At 38.2% G+C, this 18,826-nt stretch overlaps 1 long non-coding RNA gene across 1 annotated transcript in view; it reads left to right on the top strand.

The window, feature by feature from the left end:
* The window catches only part of LOC311221174, a 98,198-nt gene that overhangs the window by 36,659 nt on the left and 42,713 nt on the right, over nucleotides 1-18,826 (top strand). The window contains exon 3 of the long non-coding RNA XR_014619296.1: nucleotides 10,417-10,523. This is a non-coding gene — a long non-coding RNA (uncharacterized lncRNA). The remainder of the gene's footprint in view (nucleotides 1-10,416; nucleotides 10,524-18,826) is intronic.

Raw genomic sequence — 18,826 nt, 5'->3', positions numbered from 1 at the left:
CATGGAAGTAATGGAAATTGCCTCTGGGGCAGCAATGGTTAAAAATTCATTAGGACCATGATTAAAAGTGTTGTGTGAAAAAAAACAGTAGTGAAATTATAATAGTATAAAGAACATAAACCTATGTGGTCCTCTGGTTCTAAAAACTGAAGATACTTTGAACATAAGAATTTTATAGATCTTTAAACAATCTGTAGTTTGGGAGCTACAGAGTTTTAAACCCAAGTAAATGTGGTCAAAACAAGGTTTCTTCAGGCTGCTTTTAGGGAATGTTTCTATAATATGTGTATTTGAGAGATGAAATATTCCACCAAAATTTTAAAATAAAGCTTTTATTTATTTATTTATTTATTTATTTATTTTGATCTGTAAGAGCACTGTAAGAGCATGGAGTCTCTTTTTCTATGCAATCTGATGTAATCTATAGAACTTTTCCGTAAAATTTAGTCCACTTCTTTTCTTGAAGCACTGGAAGACTCCTCCAAAACCCTTTGCACATATGTTTTTCTCTGTGCTTTTTTTTTTTTTTTTTTTTTTCCTTTTTGGTCTGATTTCCACACATCTCTTTTCTCTATGCCTTCCAGTATGTATTTTGCTCTCTCCCTAACCCTCAGTGAAGCTTTTATGCCTCTTCCTTTCACACACCTTTTGACTTTCCTACTCTTCTTCTTCAAGTGCTGGCAGATGATCTTTGTCTTAAGTTATTGAAGTATCTCTGAGCCTAGATTGCTCACATCATGAGGCTATGTGGTGTGACAGATAAGTCATGCCAGCCAACAACTCCAAACTGGTTTAGTACATTTAATAAACAGCATGGCATAAATAAGTGAAAATTGTGCCATTATTTATGCGAATAGGAAAACCCGCACATTGCTGGAATCATTATTTAAAGACTTTTCCAATTGTGACAAGAATCACAAGAACAAAATTACAGTGCATTTTATGTATGCTTAACCATCATAGAAGCAATAAAAGGTGAGACAAATTTACAGCCCTGCATAGTATAAAATATGTCAAGATCACCTCGACATGTGCATACATATTCTGAAACTACAGAATATGGAGATTTTAAAGGTGGGCTATATCACTTATCATAAACTCTTTTGTTATCAACATAATGTAATGAATTGCCAACAATGTCATAAAATGCTTTTTCGCAACTCAATGCTCTGTTACAATTTCCTTAATCTTAAAAAAATTCAGTTCCCATAAAAAGACATATAGATACAAGCTTTAATAATCATATCTGCCTATGCACAAATATGCACACTAATAGGATGTTATTGTCAGCTCATCACTGGCTTTAGGATGTCATTCCTTTATCTTTCTTAATTAGACTTATATTGCAAAGTCATCTCTCAGAATAAACTGGGCTCATTTTAAGACTCAAGATATATTACTTTTATTATGGTATGTTTCCCACTCATTAAACTTTTCTTTTTTTATTTTTCTTTTTTTCTCTCATTTAGAGTATTTGCATTATACTCTTAAGAAAATTTAAAAAAAAAAAAAAAAAAGGAATAAAGAAATTTAAGTTCTCATGACAAAGCAGGGAGTGCATCTCCCTGGAAGTCTGTATGGGTATCAAAGCCCCCCCAGTGCCCAACACAAGCAGTGTGCACACAGAAGACATCACAGTCATTGGCTGGACCTAATCCTTTCTTAAGAGTCTCAAAGTCCTGCTTTCGTGTCAGAGAGAACTGTCACTGTAAATGATACCTTAAATACAATTTCCTCTGAATTGCTTGATATAGCACCAATATTTTGATGGGACGTTGCAATCTTTTTATTTTTTTTCCTTCCAGTCATGTAACAGAAAACAGGAAAGTACGATAATGCTTGCCAAATCAAATACAACAAATCAAGAGGGAACTGTAATGCTATCTGCAAACTTCAAAAAATGGTGTTGAAAATGAAATTCAGTGGCTACAGAAGAGCACTGAGCTTGTCCCATTAAGGACAAGTTAGAAATTTTCTTCACCATGCTTTCAGAAGTTCTCATGTTAGCCTTGTTACAAAAGGCCAAAAACGGATGAATGGGGCACACAGTGCTGCTGTGAGGGCTTGCAGCTCTCTGAGCAATCCTGCCCTTGCAGTGGCTGTGTGACACGTTGAGCCCTGGCTGCTGGCTGCAAGCCCTCCCTCCGTGTACCCATGCCTTTTTGCGAGAAGGCATGGGGCTGGGTGAGTTTTACCCACCTGCTTCCTTGTGCTGTACTAGGAAAGAGTGTTCTCAAAACAGAAACCTGGCCCCGATCCCATTCTTACCTCCTCTTGATGCTGAAGTTTTTTCTTTGTGGAGAGTGGGAGGAAACTTGGCAGGTGGGGAGGGTGCGCTCTGCAGAGCCGTGGGTGTGAACCTGCAAGTCCATGGATGTACCATCACTTGTACCATCAATTACACATATTAAATATTTTTAAGCTCTTTTTTTTTTTTTTTTTTTTTTTTTTTTTTTCACTGAAGTTTTTGAGAAACTAGTTTTCAAAATTAGGCACAAAGTACTCATGACAGAAACTTATCCAATAGTGGTCAGATAGGGCTTTTTCCTGGGCTGCCTCTTGAGTGTCACTATGAATGTAAAACTTTGCAAAAAGAGGGTAATATCAGAGTGGATTGCTCTCAGACATTTGTCTGTACTTCCTTGTAAATATGTCATGTTCTGGTTCAACATTTGTACTACATCATATGGTACTGTCTTGCTTTCTTATGTTATGTGTATTATGGTTTCTTATTTCACAAGACTAAGCATTTCCAAAATAGACACGTAATCTGTTCTGGAGTAGAACATTTGCATGGACATATATTTGCACGAGTACTGATGTTAGCCTTTATGATACTCCCACTTCTGCCAAGGGAAAAAAAAGATTTAACTGCCTAAGTTTTCACAGGTCATGCTGACATACAATGAGGATTTTTACCAAAATAATATTTGTGGTTTCTTACTGATAATCTATTTCTCTGGCTTTGCTCATTTCCACAGAAATCAAAGGCAGTGAAGACCTAATGGGTTATCTAATGCCTTTCTTTGCCTCTCTAGGATTTTTCCTTATAGTATATTTTTCAGTGTTTTGTCTTGTGTTGTAAAGAACAGGGCTCCACCATTTCCCCAGGGAAACTTTTCAGCAGCTTAATAGAATTCACCATTAAGAACATTTTACTTTTGTTCAGCTCACATTTTCCTTTTCTTCATTTCATTCAGATACCTCAATTTAATGATAATAATCTGACAATCATGCTCTATCGTCTCTCCAGGTACATTCCCAAACACTCGGAACCTAATTCTGCAGTCATCACTAACGTACAATGTCCTACCGATGATGGAAATTCAATCCTCAGATGCAGTCCTGCGAGGTGCTGGACACATCCTGCAGAGCGGTGCAGGTCTCTCCAGCCCAGCACCTCCCCGTTGAATTCAGGCCTTTTGCCTTTGTGTTTGAGCCTCTTCATAACATTGTCCTACCTTATCTGACCTAGACATTTGACCTGCTTCCGCCCTTTCTTTTCTACTAATGATGTTGCCCTCAGTGCCTTGGCTGGCTGCTTGCCTCCTCCCTGCCATTTGCATAGGGCATCCTCGTGGCAGTGAGTAAAAAAACACATACCTTCCCCTTAGCAGGCTAAAGTCCAGTTTTATGCACTAACATGAAATAAACCCAGACGATCCTCTTCATTTTGGGCAGGTTTATAATAATATGTAATTTCAAGTTATAAACTGAAATAAGTGACCATAAGGTAAACTCACATTTGTTAAAATAACTGCAGTTACTTCTTTGACAGGAGGTTTGTGTCCCTCCTTTCATTTTGTCCTGCTTTCAGGATTGTGTTGAGATTTTTAAGAGTAAAGTTTAGGAAAAGAAGATATATGCTTTAGAAGAACAATGTCTGCATAATTCATTCTAAGTTAAAACAAACAAACCAAAAAAACATACTACCACCACCACCAAAAAAAAAAAAAAAAAAAAAAAAAAAGCTGTAGTATTATTATCCTAAAATTCCAATAGTGGAAAAAAAAAAATAATAATTTTCACTAGGCTTTGTATTTCAATGTCAAATGTAGCATGGGCTTTGAGGAAATTAATAACTAAAAAATAATTAGAGGATAATGTCATTTTGAGTGCAGCTGTCCTGTGGAAACAGCAGGAATCCCACTGTATGTATCAGCATTGATCAGTTGTAAAAACAGGCACAAAAAATGAGTTTGGATGTGGAAGCCTGGTGATGACTAAGCTGTTTGACATGAACTACAGGAGTATTTGCAATCAGTCTGGGCTAGATTTTGAACTGTATCTTCAAATTAACAGTTATTTGCTCAACTGCTATAGGTGCCTTTTCATGAGCTCTGCTAAAGCTGCTTGCTAGAGAATTACTTGCAGCTGCTTTTCTGTGCTGAAAGTGAAGTGCGGTTTTTGGGCTGAGGTGCATGGTGAATCTGAAGGTGAGCCTGTTTTGCTGTGAAAGATTGTCTGGGGAAAGGAAGGCAGTGGAAGCATCGGTGGTGCACCCAGTGGTCCTGGGTTGAAGGAATGAGATGAGGTGGAATTTTGTCAAGAGCCATTTTAATTTGATTTTTCAGGAAAAAAAAAAAAAAAAAAAAAAGGAGAGAGAGAGAGAGAAAAAATAAATCAATGTTCTTGTGATTTTGAATGGAAGAAAATCTGTGAAGAACATCTCTTGATTTTAGTTCTCGTCCTGTTGCTACCTTTTATTACATTCCATAACTCCTCTGGGATCTGTCTTGTTTTTATTTCTTATTTGACCTGACATAAGTATCTCTCCATTTTACAAGAAGGCATTTATTTGTTTCACTGACATCTGGATTTCCTTCTGCTATGTGCCTCAGGCCTGTGTTGTATTATCTCTGGACAGACACCTATGTACATATTGCACTCTCATGGCTCCCCCAGCCTGTGAGCAACATCTGTAAATTACCATCACTCAATAGTTTAGCCAAAGAGTCCACTGGTATTGGAAGGGAAGCCAACTTGTCTTATACCTGTCTCCGTATCAGAACTCTCCTGTTTTCTTTGACTACACAATTAATATTAACAATTTGTACAATTTCATAATTTGTTTGATTAATGAAAACGTATATATTTAAGGGTCTTGTTTTTTTTGGGGGGGAGGGGGGGAGGAGGGAAGGGGGACGGGATGGGACATTTCTGCTCACTCAAAAATCAGCCTCCAATAAAGTTACGGTTACTTAAAAGTAAATTTGACAGAAGAATGCGCTGTAGTTGCTATTTTTCTTTCTCTTTTCTTTGCACCTATGGGAAATCTACATCAAAACTTTCATCCTTAGGCTTTTTTTTAGGGGTGATATCATTGTATATAGAGCAGAGAAACCTCTCTTGCCATAGGTTCCTGCCACACAGCAGAGCTTAGTGCCTTTGCACAAACTCTTAACCGAGAAAGTGAAATTGTGTTCCTCCATTTATCCCATGCTACATACACTTATTTCTAAACATATTGATATTATCTCTTGGAAAAATGAGAGGCATAGCCACAAAAAGCACACACACTCTATATTGCCAAATACGTTGCTTGATAATGACATCTTTTTATGTTCTTCTCACACTTTCTTGGCTGTGTTTCTTTGCCTAGTAGATCCTACCACTTGCATGCATGCAATCACCATTTTTCTATGAGAATGGCTCCATTTAGACTTAGGCATTTTCAGTCTCCAATGGGTTATTCTCCTCCAGACTGCTGCTTTGCACCACTGGCAGGGCCAGGTTGTGACTTTGTCTGATTAAACATTGATTGATGTTTCCAAGTGGTAGGCAGATCAGAATAAGGGCTGATTTGTCATCTGTGGGATCCTGTGAGTAATTGCAAAAATATGAGTCAACATTTGTAATGGACTCTGTGACTGAAAAATTTTTGTGGGTTACAATGTATTCTCATGAACTCAAATCGTTTATTAACTTTAATCCCTTGAAAAGTACTGGGTGAATAGGAAAGACTCATAGTATAATGTATACAGGGTGATCACTTCCTGCTTCCATAGAGTTCATTATTTTATTTATTATTTTTTTTAACCAACAGAGTGATTGGACCTGGAGTTTGTTCTCAGCAGAAGCATATTTCTGGCAAAGTAGTGCAACTGAATGGTCACTTGAATGCCCATTTATGCAGAAACATGCCAGCTACTGATGCATAAAGCCAACTTCTGGTATCACCTATCTTTTATCTCATTCTTTGACATGGCCTAACTTTACTTATTTTATGAAATTTGAGCATTCTGTTTGACTAAAAATAACTGTACATCGCTGAAACGCTCTTTTCCTAGCCTAGTGGTTACAGCTTTCAAATTTTCATCCTGGTTCCATGGTATAATCCTTGCTTTTACAGAAACTCTTTGTATACAATAAACCTTACCCATGCAGTCCTCTAATGTTATTTGCAGCCTAGCAATATTTTGCTACTGAAGTTTTGTGGTAGAGAATTCAGAATTGATGCAATATCTTTTGTATCTTCCATCCCACACAGAAAAGATTTTGTACTTCTCCAGCCTGTGATTTGGTGACATTCCGTAGGAAGCCAAAGATATCTGGTTATTTGTGTGTTTTCTGTCAAATTGCATTGAGATTCTTGCTTCTTGCCCACTGACATCCAAGTTTTCAGAAATGATAGGCACGTGTTTTTGCTGCTGAAGTAAACAAAGCATGCAGGACCTTTAGAAAAGAGATTTTCAAACATTAATACATTAATACTGTGATTACCAAAGCTTCATATTATTTTCCTGTTCATATCACTGAAGAAATTTTGCAAAAAAAGTAACAAGATCAGTAACAAGATGAGGATTTTTTTTTTGGTGGTGGTAGTGGTTAAGAACACTTTCCTTGCATGTTCTGATTACATATAAAAGCAAAACTGCAGAAAGCGACACTGGAGCTTAAAGGAAATATTTGCATGAGCGTCTCACAACCCTCTCTGGTTTTTCAAGACTTTTCTCTTATTTAATCAAGGGACTTTATAAATACTTGTTTTAGAAAGCTTGGCAATCAATGGGAAAAATACCGGTCTTGACTATGCTGTGTTTTCTGGGAGTCTGAAATTATAATGAGAACCTGACTTGACAAGAAATTGATTTTCATAGTCTAAAGGAAGATCATTAAGAACTTAATTTTCTTTACATAGCACATAGGAGAAGGATCACATTTAGATGCTTTAAAAAGTTATCAATCTCTTAAACACTCCCCATGCATGGAATAAGTTTTTGTATATACCTATCTAAATATGGCACTGTTGGGACGTGTACATATAGGTATGTGTGTACACGTTACATGTGTGTCCATAAACAGATAAAATATCATCTCTGAGATTTCTTAAGCATATGCATTTGTCATTATACTGAGAATTCCCAATTTCTCTCCCTGGTAAAGACAATCAAGCCAAATCAACCTATTTTCTTGTTTATACAGTTAAAGTCATCAGACTCCAGACTAGGAATAATGTCATGTGAATCAGTGGGAAAACAAACAAAGAAACAAAACAAATGTAGGAGACTGAGATATAGGCTCAGTCCTGTTCCTTGTGGTGCATCAAAAATTTTTCATTTGCCATTTGGCAAATATCTGCACATGCAAGAGTCCCCTTCAGGGTATAAGGGTGACTCACAAACATAATATTTAACACAGATGCTGCTGCACTGAGGTCTTGTTTGTTGAATTCCCCTTACAGTTACATTTGTGCTGATGATGGACAGCACAGGTGAAATCCTGTCACCACTCAGCCTGGAGAAGCATTTACTTCAGATTTACTTCAGAGATGATCTTTTTTTTTTTTTTTTTTGGTCAGGAATAGAACAGTGGAGCACAGGTGTGGGGATTGCCATTACAAAGTGCTCTGCATAGACTGATGCATTGATAGGGATTATCCAGGAAGGATAAATACAGCAGAAGCATAAACCACATTGCAGAATACCACATTTGTGCTTTACCCTGCTTTCTCAAGTTGCTTTTCAAAAGGCTAGGCCATTTGGGATTCTCCCTTTGAATGGTTCTTTGTCTTTTGATATAAAACGTAGCTGGCAGATTCCCATTTTGAGTGACATGATAAAGGAAACAACGAAAATTTTTGTTATTATCTGCAATGATGCTACTGGGAAAGCAAGTGAAAAGGGGAAATCCATGTCCATGCCCCCCCATCCACTGAAATGTTTGTGCTTGAACTGATTCCAAAGGCCCCAGACCTGCAGGCCCATGGGCTGCAGAGCTGCTGCTCATGGCAGATTTCTGCACAGCAGCGAGCAGGGATCCACTCAGATCTGTGCCCCTGACCACTGCTAATGCCTGCTGGCAAACAGCCTCATGCACATGCTCCCCCATGCATGCATCCTTTATGCCACAGAGCTCCTCGGGGGGAGGCACCCTGGTGGGATGGCCACATCAGGAACACATGGTGCCTTTTCCTTCTGGCGCTTCTAGAAACACAGGCGGCAAATGTCTCTGGCACCACAGCCTACAGCTGGAAGGCAGAGCCAAAGGGTAAGCTACTTTAACATACAGGCAGATTCATGCAGTGAAGGATTAGCAGGTCCTCGAGCTGTAATACAGTTTGTGGATGTGGTTCATTTTTTAAGGGGAAAAAAAAAAAATAGAAGCAGCAGCAGTGAGTATATTTTTAAAACGATTACCAAAGTATTTCTGAGAAACACCTTCTACCAAAGTATTCTTTTGTACTTTATATACCTACTTTTAAAATCCAAAACAAAGTTACTTGACTTCAGAGAATAGCAATATCTGGAGGATACTGATCATGGATGTGTTTGCCTGTACTGCACTCATATAGCTTTGAAATGAGAAAAAAAGACTGAATGGCTTCACATTATGGATGTTATTGTCTTGAAGGTATAAATGGTAAATTTCTCTCCATCTTTCTCTTCCTTAGACAAGTCTAAATTTTGTCACAACTTCAGAATGGCAGCTTGTGCTAACTGCAGTAATACAATGAATAATTCAGTACTGCTTGTATCAGAAGTTTGGTTTTTAGCCAGTCATACAAATACTTTGTTAGGGTAATGTTCAAATGCAACAATGTATGTCCTGATAATCTTATTTATGAATACTGATCAGGATGGGCTTTCTCATATCAATTAGAGCTAAAAGACTACTTTTAAAAGACTAAAGTCTAAAAGTAGTCTAAAGTAGTCTAAAAAGACTACTTTTCAACCCTAAATTTTGTTGCATATTTACATTGATGTATTATGTATTTCTAATGCTTAACTGTGGGTCATGGTTAATAGTCTGTTTTTGATTCCATGTTTGTTGATTCTGTGTATTGGAGCTAATCTAACTACCTCTGGTAGTTATAAGGATATGACCTCACAGAGGGAAAAACATTAGAGCTCAAGAGGAAAAATGACACTTGCTTTTGTAAAGGAGGGTAGAATATTCTGTCCTGCCTAAAAATGCAACTCCCTACTTTCTCCTGCTAAAAATCCTGCAAAGCACAAAAAGCATCAAGTTCTTTCTGATATGAAGTTGTTGCTCACATACAAATCCACCTTCTCAGTTTGCTTCTGAAGGCATCATTCCTGTTTTCCTGATGCAGAAACTGAGGCATGGGATTTTTCTAAACCTGTGTAGGAGTAGAGTATATACACTAGATTTCATGTCTTCCTACAAAAAAGACTTGCATCATACATGTGTTTTACACTGTAAATATTTACAAAAATATTTAGGTTGCTTGTATCTGTGTGCTCATAAAAGTTTATTCTGGATAGAGTCAGGTTATTTGGGGCTTTGGTTGGTAAAATGGTACCAACAACTATAAAAAAAATCAAACCAAAATGGATATTTTTTTCAGTCCTGAAAAATTCTCATATAATTTACTCATGATTGAGCTGATTTTGTGCCCATCAAATATATTTTCAAATGAGACCTTTTGTATGAAACTCCACTGATAACAATACCTATTTCATAATGCCTTGAAACAATATGCTTACTCAGAGGTAGTAAGCCTCACAGTCTCTTGGCAAAGAGTAAATTATGTTTTTATCCCTTTTTCCATTCTCATTGTGGTATACACAAGAAGAACTTACTGGAGGTCACATTCAAGGGACCAGAGCTGGGGTTGAAACCAGGGCTTTCCCAGTGCTCTTTCTCTACTTAGGGCACCTGATATTCTTATTTCAGTTGTCCTTTTACTGTAATACAAATGAATTTTTTTATGACAAGAAAGTTAAAGAGCAAAATATCTGAAACATGAATATGTAATTATTTTTGTGTTCGGCTATCTATAAACTGGAAGATTCCTCTTCTTTTGGTACATGAATACACATGCACCATCACATTTCACACAGGATGAAAGAGAGGTGGTCTTGTTCTACAAAGTTTTAGTAAAACAAGAAAAATGAGCATGCTTTGCAACAACCATCATTTTCTAATGCACTTAACAATTCTCTGTTTCAGAGCAGTATGTGGCTAGTGACTTATCTTCCTGAGGAGAGTGACCAAGATGTCTGTTTGGAATTATTCCTGGAATTAGACCAGCATGAGGTCTCCTCTACCAATCTAAGGTAATACTGCTGAAAGGCAAGAAATCCAAAGTGATGTATGCCCAGATGACTGTGCATTGACAGTGTCAAGCTTGGTAAAAGTTCTGTATGCCTGAAGACAAAAAAAAAAAAAAAAAAAAAAAAAAAAAGGCCAGGAGATTGGGTAACCCCAGGGAGGCCATCACTCCATGAGGCACAGCAAACAGAAATTCCTTCCCAAGGGGTATTTAGTCAGTGGAAGCAAAAGCTTCTCTGCAAGTTGGACAGGTTTTACTAACAGCCCTGACTTCTGCCACCATGAAGCTCCTTCTTTAGGGTGCTAGCTAGTTATCTCCCTGCCAATACAGAGCATAACAACAGATACAAGAGCACTAAAATTCTGTTCTCCTTTAACCCACACACCATAGGAGGTTCCCATTGCAGTCATTTTGTGTCAGGGTGAGCCTGATCTAAAAGGAGAGTGAAACAGCTCTACTGAGACTTACACTCATGAGTAAGATGAGTATGATTTGCTAAGCGATATGCATGAAAACTAATTTGCTTGATGAAGAGTGATCATTTGAAATGTTTTCTTTAAATGACTGTTGCTTAAAAGCAGCAGAAAAGGCACCCAGGTCTGAGGTATTTCTGCCTCATTCCCCTTTCTCGAGGTTGCATAAATTATGTATGCCCTTATCACTTTGAATAAGAGTCTGATCTCAGAAAGATATTAATTATTACGTAATAACTTTCGCTAATTGTTTCTCCCTTTAGAGTATTTAAAAAACTGGTTGTATTGACAATAATAAAGGGTAATGAATGGCTGTTAAGATGTCTGTAGTACAAAATGAAATAGTCACCATTTCTGTTAATAATTTCAGTGAGACAAATTCAGCATGATTTTAATGATATTATGTGTACATTATGCTTTTTTTTTTTTGACCTCTTTTGGGAGGGGGAATAACCTTAACATTTTTCTACATTTATGCAACCTGATAAACCTCCATCAGGGCACTCAAGTTATTGTCAAAAAACACAGTAAAATACCTTGAAATACATTCCAAATGATGCATATCCTTCACATTCAGAAACTTCAAAAGTTTGACCTGATTTTAGTTGGAGCTTTGTAAACAAGGGGCTGAAAATCCAGGTTCTTAGTAATAAGGAAATCCTGACTCCGAAAACACAGATGACAAAAACAAACACATTTTTAGAAAAAGACTTGAACAAAGATTATTTCTGCAACTTGCTCAGATATTTAACCTAGTTTCATCATGCATATGCAAGTTAATATAAAGTTAATAAATGTCTATGTACTAGAAATCACCTGTGAGATTTATGACTGTCTTAACATCTCTTATAGACAAACGCTGTCTCATTTTCTAATATCTGTTTCAATAGCAGTTGCCAAGTCAAAATATGTCATATATACAGTTCTTGTTATTTAAGGAGAATTATGCAAATAATCATGTATGTATCTATATACTGATGTAGGTACATCTCCCTCTCATTTTCAATGGCCTCTAATTTTAGAAGTGAATTAAATGCTTATACAGTTTTGAGGTGCTTGCTTGAAGTGTATAGTATTCTTAACACAATTGACTTGTCAGTCTTTGCTTAAACATTTTATTTATTTAAGGTGCAACAAAATACTCAATCTCTGTAGTATTTTTAAGTGTAGCACCATTCTAACTCTGTGAAAGCACCAATGAGACCTCAAAATGACTTTGATGTTATTAGATTTTCTTAGATATGTGTAGCTCAGTTACTGGTATTCTATGGTACAAACAGAAATAATAGAAAAAATATAGCATAACCACAACATGACAAATGAAAGTTTCCTAAAAAATTTAGTTTCTTGGGAAGTAGTGAGTGTCTTCATTTAAGCACAGAATACACATAGACATGAAAATTACTTTGCTCTGCTGTATCAGTGCTTCTCAAGAGCAGTTTTGCCGAAGTTTCATGTAAATTCCATTGTAGTAATATCTTACACTGCGGGTTGCGTGATAACTCTTGGGGATACAGTAAGAACCACTGTGCTAACCATCTCATCTAACTAACCAACTGTGCTAACCATCACATCTAGTTTGCCTTGCTGATCCAAAACAGTTTGGATAGCATAAATTTTATGTCCATCTGGACTGACTTGGGTCAGTAAGGTAACTCAAGATGATGTGGTATTTTTTCATCTTCTGAAGAATTGAGATTTCTTTGACAAAATGCCAACAGGTAATTGCTTACGAATATTTTGATAAAATACTTAGAGAACCAGCTGCTGCTACTTTATTTTTTATTTATTTATTTTTTCCCCCTAATTAATCTTGAGTATTTCCTTGCAAAGTAGCGCACCTTGAGTAGGAGTGAGGAGTGCCCTCACCCAGGAACTGCCCCTTCCTGGCAGTTGGGGTCTTTGTCTGCAGAGATAAGATCTAGAGGTAGCTGATAATAAGGACAGGCACAAGTATTTAGACAGAATTTAGGCTGTCTGAATTTAGTTCAGTTTAATCTATGTAACTCATTCATTTTGACATCTCTTCTGGCTCTGCCAAATAGGTCTGGTGGTGAACTTGTAATGGGTACATACACAGAGAGCTAAATTTATCACAAATAAAGCTAATTTATTGAAAAGCAAGGGTGCCAAGCAAAGCTGTGGCATCTAGGGAGGTGACTTAAGCAGAATCATCTGCTCTCCTGCTGCCACCACCAGCAGAACCTACCACTTGCTTCTTTTAAGCTTCATTATGAAATGAAACGGCCCTGTGATGAAATGGCTCATTCTGTTTTTAGTAACAGGTTTTAGTAACCACAATGAAAGAAAATGGTAAAACACATATCAGAGATATCTCCAAATCAGTTCTTTATGTATGCTTTTACATCATAACCACTTTTCAATTTTAATTCATTGCTTTGTTATAGTCTGCACCATTAGTCATGACTCTTACAAGTCCTCCAAGAACTACGTGTTATGTGAAGAGGCACTCCTTACATCACCATTTGACAAAAAAAAAAAAATAAAATGTAGTGTGCATAAAAGTGTATGTGGTAAAGATAAAACAAAACAAAACAACAACAACAAAAAAGATTAATTAAAAGAGAATTGCATAGAAAAGCTTTTGAAGCATAAGAATTAAAGCTTCCTTTGAAACTCCTATGATGCTGTCACATACATTTTTTTTAACTTACTCAATGAATGGAGTTGGATCATTAAGATCTTCAAAGCCATGGTGCAGGTGTCTTTAACTTAAGTCAAAGGAGTTGCCAAAACAGGTTGGGCACAGTCTGTGCCTGATGGACAGGGCAGGGAGATCAACAGGGTCTGCTCCAAGTGCTATGGTGGGCTTGGCACCTTCTCCTGAAACACCCCATGAACCACACAGGTTTTCTCTCTGTAGACCAACAGGAATGAGCTTTTGCAACTCCTAGGGAATTTTATTTGCAATATAGGTATTTGTTTGGTACCTGTGTGTGGTAGTTTTACATTGCTATGCAGATTGACCCCACCACAACCACTCTATTACTCCCACTCCTCAAAGAAAAAGGGGAAAAAATTATGAAGAAAAGGGCTCAAGGGTTGAGATAAGGAAAGGGAGATCACCACCAGTTATGGTCATGTCCAAAACAGACTCAGAGTAGGAAGATTAATGTAATTTATTACCTATCGCTAGTTCACTAGAACAGTGAGAAACTAAAAACAAACTAAAACCACCTTCAACCCCATCTACTCTCTTCCACCTCCTTCCCCTGAGCAGTGCAGGGGAACGGGGACTGGAGGCTGTGGTCAGTCCCTGACGCTTTGTCTCTGCTGCTCCTTCATGGTCCCTCTCTGACCCTGCTCCATGTGGGGTTCCTCCCACGGGATGTCTTCCTTCCTGAACTGAGCCTGTGGGAGCTGGACACTAGGAATGGGCTTTTTACTCTGAGTGTGGTGAGGCCCAGGCCCAGGCTGCCCAGAGAAGCTGTGGCTGCCCCATCCCTGGCAGTGCCCAAGGCCAGGCTGGATGGGGCTGGGGATAGCCTGGGCTGCTGGGAGGTGTCCCTACCCATGGCAGGGGGTGAGATTAGATGGTCTCTAAGGTCCCTTCCAGCCCAAATCATTCTGTAATTCTGTGAAATCAACTTTCTAAAGGTTGTGTTTGTTGGTGTTTTTTTTTTTTTTTTTGTTTGTTTGTTTGTTTGTTTTTTTTTGCTGTTGTTTGTTATTTCCCTTAGTTATATATTTACTCTTTCACAACAGAGAGAACGCTACGAATACACATGTATGTATAGAAACAAATACAGGAGAAGACAGAATCTAGTGCATTTTTAAGCATGGGGCAGGAAGAACAGGCTTCGAGGGGTCTGCTTGAAGTCTGCAAGACCAGTTCTTGTGTTCGGGGCTGCTCTTTTTAGTATTAACTCATTCTCTATACTGTTATGCTTTTATTAAATAGCAAGAAGTCTTGTGTTGTTTATGTATCCTGTTCAAGAAAGTAAATCTAATGCAGTAGGGAAGTCATTGACTGATGTTCACTAATTCCAGATCCATTTAGTATCTGGAATGTCATGACACCATATTTTTGTTGATGGCTAAGCTGCCATCAATTACTTCTGAAAAATGAGAGTGGAACTGTTAAGTATTCAAGTTGAGTCCAGTGGGTCACCATTTAGTGAATATAATGACTTAGTTCTGTGTTTAGAAAACTGTCAGCATCTACTCATAGGAAAACAGTGGCATTTGCTTTTCTACCACATTTTTTCTAGTACATTATGGAACCATGGACTCATAAAATAACAGGGTTGTAGAAAATCTAGAGCTGGAAGGAACCCACATGGATCACTGATTCCAGCTCCTGGCTCCACACAGGACCACCCAAAAATCAAACCACATGTCAGAGACCATTTTCCAAATTCTTGAACTCCAGCAGGCTCAGTGCCATGATCACTGCCCTGGGGAGCCTGTTCATTGCCTGACCAATCTCTTGGTGAAGAACCTTTTCCTAACACCCAGCCTGACCCTCCCCTGTCCCAGCTCCATGTCATTCCCTTGGGTCTTGTCACTGTCCCTAGAGAGCAGATATCAGTGTCTGCCTCTCTACTCTTGTGAGGAATGCAGTACAAATCTAATTTTTGCCAATTTCAGAAACAGAGAAAATTAATTTGGTTATAGGGGTTGCATGCAAAAGCATACATATTTGCACACATATAAATGATGGTCAGATTTTGACAGATTACTTCTTCCCACTATCACCAGCAACACAAAGTAGGATGAAAACCACTGCACAGCAGAGCCTTCCAACAGTAACAACAATCCTAGAGCAGATCAGGAAGACCAAGAAAAGAAAATACTCAACGAATAAACCAAAACCCATCCATTCAGATTTATCTTCCCATTTGCAAACTGTGTAATGTCTCAGAGAGGACTTCCAGTGGCTACAACTGTTAGCTACCTTTTGCATTTGAGGCTGATGAATACCTTGCATCATTTTCAAGAAATATTTTACACATGTATCAGCCATTCACTGTAATTTGCTCCACTCTTCGGTGTATGAATATCTAAGAAAGTAGCACACTGGAAGAAACAGCCATGGTAACAGTAAATTTTAAACAACTATTACCAAGCTCTCACCAAAGCTTGTCATTCACACTCAAGAATATGAGTGTTCCTGCCATAGCATTAATCCAGCTGGAGGCAGGAAACATATTGTGTTACTTACATAGCCAAAAATACAGAACAGATTTACAAACAATTATCACAGTTATTTATTGAATACCCATAAATAACAAGTATATCAAAGGTGACAGAAGATAATTTGCAAGCAGCAATATGTATTTATGTTAGTCTTAACATACACTTATATCATTGTATTATCTATTGTTAATGCTTTCCTCTGCTCTACACCTTGCACTCTGGCCATTTAGCTGGTACTAACTTCTCTAAAAGTGCCCTTCAAATCTGTGCAGCAGGTGCAGCCTCAAGCGCAACCCTGCATCTGCTATTACAGTAATTCCCTGTTTGTTTTCTAGTCATGCCACCTGCTTTGTAAAGCATTGTGCACACGTGTATTGCTTACTTCCTGAGCATGTGAAGTTCCAAGCAGATGTTCTGCTACAGATTTTACATGTGGCTTCGTTTCTGTGTTCCCAAGATTGACGCTCTTGTAGGATACTCTTCGTAATCACATAGGTACTGCAAGGGGTGGTTGCTTTCCTGGTCTCATAAGCTTGTGGTGGGAATGGGTATGGAAGGTATGATGTACAGATGGGTTACCTTCAGGCCTGTTTTTCTTGTCTCGGGTTTATTTTCAAAATTGCTACCTTGGAAATGTATGATGTGTGAATAGTGTCCCACCCACGTGTTCTCTGAAATTCTTCCTCAGTTGACTGATTTCTCTCAGCTTCATGGCTGTCTCCTGAGGGGAAGCATGCTGTCAACACCCTTCCCAGGAGCCTGGTCCTCCTAAATTATCAGATGTGTTGTCTCCAACAGAGCATTTGTGTGAAACAGCACTGCAAAAGGCTGGATGCAAATTAAATATTTCACTGTGGGTTGAGCTTTGAAGCTCTGCAGCGTGTCCTTTTCAGAGCTGGGAATGGGATGGAGCTGGTGGTGAAAAGCTGGAGTGATGGACTGGGATCCCCAGTCTCCGAGGGTGATGCAAAGGTACCCTTCACCTTGTTGCTTTACAGTGTTTTTTTTTTTTTTTAGCAAGGATTTTCCATAATATGTCTGTACATTCCTCACTGGTTGAAGATGAATAAGTGTCATAGTATTTAAGTTATTCTACGATGGGTTCTTCTCTAGGCTAATTACATAATCGCTGATCTGCTGACTGTTCTGACTGAGAACCACTCCTGCAAACCCTGGTTGTAACATTTGAGTTTGATCTTGTTTCTCCTATACAGGAAGAGATTCCAAGGTGAGATTTAGAAGGCTTCCTTAGGCACCTTGGACTAAAACTCTGCAAAAATAGACTTTTATGGTAGGATTATGACACTGAGCCACCAAAAGCATATTCCTTGGCTTTGTCTTTCAGTGTTTATGAACAGGACCCCTTACAAAATAAACGTTATGAGAACAGGAACAATGACTGTATCCCACATATGAAAGATGATCTATACAATTAATACAATAAATATTGGAACAGAGTGAGAATGACATAGTGATTAAAAGCACCACACAGCATATTACTTTATATCAAAATATACATTGTATATGCCTTTGAGCCAAGTAATTGTGGCAGCTCAACAGCACAGAAAAAAATCTTTCAGTTAATGTTAAAGAGGCAGATGTTTCTTGTGTGAATTATGGAGCTATTTTATTTGTGCCTCATATGAATGAGGTATAACTAATTCTTCTGCTAGGAGATGCTCTGAAAGGAGAGATGGGCAGTTTTCCTATATTCCTTAAGGATAGCTTGAGGATCAATAGAATCATAGTATCGTCTAGGTCAGAAAAGACCTTCAAGGTCATCAAACTCAACCATCCACCTGGCCTACCATGTCCCATTACTCAACCATGTCCCGTAGTGCCATGTCCACATGTCTCTTAAATACCTCCAGAGATGAGGATTCCTCCACTTCCCTGGGCAGGCTCTTCCAATGCTGGACCATGAAGAAAATCTTACTAATGTCCAACCTAAACCTCCACTGTTGCAACTTGAGACCCTTTCCTCATGTCCTGTCACTTGCCACCTGAGAAAAGAGACCAACAGTACTTGAGGTATGGGCTCACCAGTACTGTGTACAAGGGGACAATCACTTCCCTAGTCCTGCTGGGCACACCATTCCTGATATAGGCCAGGATGCTGTTGGCCTCCTTGGCCACCTGGGCACACTGCTGGTTCATATTCATCCGGCTGTTAACCAGCACCCCTCACCATCCTTTGAGAAATAACTTTTTTGGCTACTAGGAGAAAGGTGATGACAGTGTCATTGTACTTTAGCACTACTAAAAATATTCTTGTATAAATATTCTTGTAGAAAGAAGTTTAATGATGGAATTTGATTTAATTCCATATTTCCACAGGATGTTGGAAATTATACAAATATTTCATCTCCCATGTAGGAATCTCCCTGAAGTGAAGGTACCTGCTACCAAATAAGATGAAGCTCAAGCAGCCAAATTATTCCTTCCTTTCATATCCTAGAATCCTACTGAAAGCAGATATATATATATATATATTAATATATTAATTTATTATTTTTATTATTAGTAGTATTAGTATTTTGCATGAAATCCATTTCTTTTTCCTCTTTGTGGACTCAGTTGTGTTCCTCTTGTGGTCACCGGGAGTTGACCATTCTCTTCCAAGAGGGCAGCATTAAACTCCACACCAGGTGCTTCTGGACAGAAACCCAAGAAC

Source organism: Netta rufina, assembly GCF_964035555.1.
Source record: "Netta rufina genome assembly, chromosome: Z".
NCBI lineage: Eukaryota > Metazoa > Chordata > Aves > Anseriformes > Anatidae > Netta > Netta rufina.
The sequence above is the reverse complement of the archived record's forward strand: the minus strand, read 5'-3'. Positions and strand labels throughout refer to the sequence as shown.